The following is a 6,000-nucleotide window of genomic DNA, read 5'->3' as shown; positions in this document are numbered from 1 at the left end:
TTGAGAGAGAAGCTTTCTTGTTAGGCAACTTGTGACTTCCATGCTATAGGGGCCAAGCTAACTTAAAGCCCAGATGTTTGTCGTGATTCGTGATTCTCTCTTCAAGATAAACTATCTTAGTAACCCATAAAACAATCTGATAACCCCACATTTACTTCTTTAATAAAATAAAAGAATGTCAATAATCCACTAGTCAAAACTCAAAATCTTATTTGGAAAATTCTCCAAAACCTTATCAATTTATCAGAAATTCCCTTGACATGGGTTCAATTGAATGGCAACTCCAATCAATTCCAATCCATTCATCCGCAGTTATTGATCTTGAATTTGGGTCAAAATCGAGTTAAAAAAAAAAATTATGGAGCCCTATAGTGACGTTTTTAAGGACCTATAGTGACATTTTAAGAGCCTATAGTGACGTTTTATAACTTGATACCCATGAAATCGAGTTATAGGCGGAGAATGCCTTGGATAGAGCCATACATGAGTTCACAATTAAAGCTAGGAAGTGGAACAAGGAAGTATTCGACAATATTTTTTGGAAAGGCGTCTTACGGCCAGGCTTCTTGGCATTCAGAGCATGCCATCGCCTTGGCTGCGTGCCTTGGCCTTGGCAGCATGCCTTGGCCTTGGCTGCGTGCCTTGGGGGGCTGCTGCATGGCCTTGGCTGCGTGCCTTGGCCTTGGCTGCATGCCATGGAGACTGTGATTCTTTCTCATTCTCCTTATCTCTCTTTCTCTCTTCTATATTTTCTTAGTTTTCTCTTTATTTGATCAAATAGTTTGATAAATACTCTATAGATTTCCAAGTTTAAGAAGTCTTTTAGTGCTTGCTCAAATTCCAAGAGAGTGACCATGATGGCAATATTTTTCATGTGTTGGCTTATCCTTTGACAAAATGCACTTTACTTGTAATTTGGTAGATCTAAGATGTGTTTAAAATATCATGAAGTATATTGAGTAATCAAAACAAGTGATATCATTGAAGACATGAATATTGAACCAATAAAAGTGAAGAAAAGCTGAAATAGTGAACCTCGACACTAGTCTTGACACAAGCTCTACACTAGCATCTATCGAGATTAAATGGACCTTGACACCATCTGTTAAAGAGAACGTTGCACATGTTAATTTGTTTAAAAAAAAAGGCGAAAACCACCTTTTAGTCCTTACATTTTCAAGCGAATCCCATTTTAGTCCCTAAATTTTATTTTTACTGCTTTTAGTCCCCCAAGACCCTAAACATATTTGTGGCACACTGTGTGGAAGATAACCTAAAAAACCTAAGGTAATTCCTAGTAATGGTACCCATGGGAATGGTCATCCCTCCCTCTATGAAGGCAATCATGGGAATGACCACCTCTCCTGTTTTCCTAGCACCGACCCACTCCGCCAAGGCCAAGACACGTTATATAAATTTTTGACAAATATCACTCATACTGGTATTTGTCAAAAATTTATCTGTGCTTATTCCTTTAAATTTTAAAATATCATGTGCTGTTGCTAAGTTTCATTGCTATGAAGATTTGGATGAACACTTGATGTATAGGATCATGTATCACCAAGTGAATCCTTACAATAATATAGATTAATTGCATATCTTATTGAGCATGGATTCAAAAAAGGATTTGCAAATACTACTTTTTTCATACGAAAGGATAAGAATTATTTTGTAGTAGCTCAAATTTATGTTAATGATATTGTTTTTGGTGCTACTAATGGGCTTGACAGAGTCAGCAAATGCTTATAATGGGAAATTTCAGTTGAATATTTGAGTTGAGCGTTTTATTCCCTATGTAGGTTTAGAGGAGAAGAGTGTTTTCCGCAACGACATTAACCATGATGATTTCTTTGGGTCTATTTAATTAAATTATCCATCTCTTACAAGGAATAAACAAAATTATAATTAAAATCCTTCAAAGATATTCAACTTTACTTCAAAAATTAATCATAAATTTTAATGTCTATTATTTTATTTTATTAACTTTTTTATTTAATTATTAAATATATGCTTGAAAATCATTAAATTTCCCTCACATATATAGATATATTGTCAATTTTGCAGTTTAACTTTTCTACAGATTCAACCAAGTATCCATTCTTATCAATTAATTGATCAATCATATACAAATAGTGTATGTGTGTGTGTGTGCGTATATATATTAAATTATTGAAGCCAAATTATTCATTTTCTTATTTGAATTTGAATGGTGAGAGGCAATGCATATATAGGTCAAAACATAACCATCTATTTTTTTATAGAAGAAAAAAAAATAATTAAGTCATATATTTCACTTAGTTATCTCTATTCTAAGAACCCTTAACCTTTTATTTATTACATTAATCCTACATGACACGAGGTTAGTCACCAACGAGGCAAAGACACTGGGCCAACTGGCCAAGTCCATCGTGGGAGCTGATTAAGTTTGGGTAAATTGATTTCAAATCACGCTCGCAAACTCAAATTTGACGAATAACGAAGCCGAGTATGAGGCACTGTTGGAGGGGATGTCTATGATCCGGAAGTTGGGTGGGAAATGCGCGAGCATATTCTCGGATTCGAGACTCATAGTGGGGCTGCATTTATGTGGAGAAAACCCCTGAATAGTACTGCCTTAGCCACCACAACTTACAGAAAGCCAAAGAGAGTCTGATTTAATTAATTAACTCCAAAAGGTCTATAGCGGATTATCTCTCTCGGGACCTCCCATACAAGTTGTCAGTAGATGATGTTTATCTTACAATTGGATGCACACAAGCAATAGAAGTCATATTAACTGTCCTTGCTCGCCCGGGTGCCAACATTTTGCTTCCAAGGCCAAGCTCACGTAGATCCTCTATAAGAAAGCACAAGAATCTTGAAGAAGAAACAGAGTGCTAGAGAGAAAGAATTGAAGTTGAAGAAATATTGATTTCAACTGAATGAATAAATCTGTGTTCAAATTGAAGCTCCGATTGTGTTCTTTCTAAAACATTAAGGCCACGTCTAAAAATTCCTTACCGTTCAAAAATTATTGTCGAAACGGTGACCAAAGGGGGTGAAAGGCTGAAGAGATATCTTTATAAAGTAAGGGCGAGAATCGACGGGCTGGAAGCAAAAGTCATCCAAATCCCCAGGGGAGAAAATGAACTCGCCGATCGGTTAGCCAAAACCGCTTCAGCAGAACATATGATAACACCTTTCTATTCTCTCCCCTGTTCTTCTCTCTTAGATTTAATTGAGTTTCATAATTTGAGTGGTGATGTATTGCTACCTTAGTACACCTCCGATGTTCCCGGGTTCTCTTTTTTTGATCAATACAATTTCGTTACTTATCAAAAAATAAAAATAAAAAATAAACTACATACTAATTCTAGTGGGTTATAAACACTGGTGCTACTAATCATATAGTATGTTCCAAGCACTTATTGACTTCTTTTAGTGAAATCTCACACACTGTGGTTGGATTGCCCAATGGGGAATCTACTATTGTGACTCATGTTGGTACCATAAAGCATTGTTGTACAAAAAAATTTACTTTATGCATTCACTTCTTTAACCATAGTGGTATTCTGATTTTCTCTTGACATTTTGTGTTTGAGGTGGATTTTGTTAATTGTTTCCCTGAATTTTCTTTGTTATAATTTTCAGATTGAAAGTGTTCAAGGTGAGGCAATCTATTCAGGGATTATTCAGGTCGTTAAGTTTATCTACAAATTCATATGCTTCGAAAATGGTTCTTGGATTCATTCTTTTGGAAGATTGACATGGCCAAGGATAGCAGAGATGATTATTTCTAACTTTCTTTCCTCTTTCTTTTTTTGTTATTTAAGAACTTCGTATATTTAAGTTGGTCCTCCTTGAAAAATTCCTAGTTCCACCATTGAAAGAACGAGTCTGGTTAACAGGTGTGCATTTGTTAATAAATCATTTTAACAGGGAAAATATCAATTACAATTATTAGGAGCTGCATATTAGGTTTCCAATTAAATTTAACCATGCAACACACAATATGTGATCTTCCCCGAAGAACATTTAAACTCAACTCTATGGCTTATGACCAATGCAGTGACATAGTAAATGAGCGACCTTTGTGGTTGGAAACAAAGATAGCCACTCATCAGTTGCTACTGCTCGATCAAGTTCTCCCAAACTATGATTCCCCCATTGACAGTTTTATTCCAAGTGAATTTATTTCCCACAAACCCTAGGTCCATGAAGCTAAATTCATCTAGAACATCATGAAACTCCTTAATAATAGTACTTCCTGTTTAAATTTTATCATTTTGCGTACTAAAATATTCTGATACAAATTCTTAAACTATATAAAATACCCCTATCTTTTAGTTAAATTATTTTAAATTAAAAAACACAAACTAGTTAAAAGAGTAATTTATTGTTCTTAAGTTTTAGGTTTTTTTCCTTTCTTTTCTCTATCTAAGTTGCTATTTTCCACTGTTCTGGTTGTGTTTTGGCATTTTGGAGAAGTTTGCTTGTCATCAGCTCACTTTGGGTCACTAAAACTTTTTGGCCTGTCCTGACCCGTTTCATCTTGAAATGAAGCCTGGATGATGTTTTTTAATTTTTAGAATTTTTTTGCATTTATATTTGAATTTTCTAACTCATGTCGGGTTCGAACGGATAGGAAGGAAATTGTTTTTGTTATCTATTTTTCGGCCTGTCCCGACCCGTTTCGTCTTGAAATGAAACCTCGATGATGTTTTTGTATATATTGCTCCTTTCGTCCTAAATTGTTTGGTCTAATAAAAAGAATCCAATTATTTAGAAAAATATTGTTAACTGTCTTATCTCTTTAAAAAGTTAAAAATTTCCTAAATTACCCTAAACAAATTTATTAAAAATTTATTTATTTTATTTAAAAAAAAATTGTAATATTGGAGCCAACTGCCAAGTGGAAAAAAAAAAAAAAAAAAAAAAAAAAAAAAAAAGACCCATTTAACATCTTCTCAACACATTTCCAAAGCGATTACGTGTCGTGAATAACTAGCCACAAACATTTTTTTTACCCAAAATTTGATTTCAAGATTATTGATCTCGAGATATAGGAAAAATATTTCCAAGCCAAATTCATGATCAAATCGTTGAACTTCCATTTTTACGCCCCTCCATCGGCAGTAATTGGAATTGGTGCCAGCCTCCGAAAGTTGCTCAACAATAAGATTCCTCGGGGCACTCTAGAGCTGCCGATCACCCTACCTTCAGTCACCTTACTCATGAGTTGTGTTTATAGACCGAGCTTATGAATAGTGAACCGGTCATGTCATTGGGCTCGGAAACCATGGACGGAGGAAAATCCCAACCTTCTAAGGAGAAGGAGGAGGCTCCGCGTACAAAACAACTGAAGATTGGGCACCAAAGCAAGGGTAAAGAGACTAAAGTCCAATGTAGGCCAATAGTAACCCATTCGTTTGATCCTATAATGTAACTTAGGACCTGACTGATGTGCGCCGCATATTCCAGAATGAGCCTCCTCTAAGGCTTGTTTAGCCTCCTCCTCTCCTAAGCAACGGAGAAAAAAAAAAGCCCAATAAAGAATGATATGCTTTATGTTAAAATTCAGTGGTAAAAGATATATCAACAAAGACATTTGGAGAATTCAAAGAGCAAGACTAGTAACCTGAAGGGGCTATAATTTTGAATTTTCTAACTCGGGTTTTTGGTATAGATTTATATTAATAGAGTTATTATATAGTTTTTAATGATTATCTAAAACTTCCTTGATTAGGTGATAATTTAGGTCTCCTTTAAGTATAGTGGTTGTATGGCACCAAACAACAAATTTAATAAATTTTCAGCAATTTGGTGCTATAAAATTGAAAGAATTAAATCATATTAAAAAATATAAATAAAAAATGCTGATGTGAAAAATTGTGGAAATGTCAACTAAAAGTCAAATGCTTCATACCATGTTCAAACAAGAATGATCAATCTTAGCAAAGAGAAAGGAAATTGGCTTCATTACTAGTTGATAAAATGATGTTATTGAACATTCTTAACAGG

The sequence above is a fragment of the Quercus robur genome, chromosome 10 (genome assembly GCF_932294415.1).
Source record: "Quercus robur chromosome 10, dhQueRobu3.1, whole genome shotgun sequence".
NCBI lineage: Eukaryota > Viridiplantae > Streptophyta > Magnoliopsida > Fagales > Fagaceae > Quercus > Quercus robur.
Note: the sequence above shows the minus strand (reverse complement) of the source record.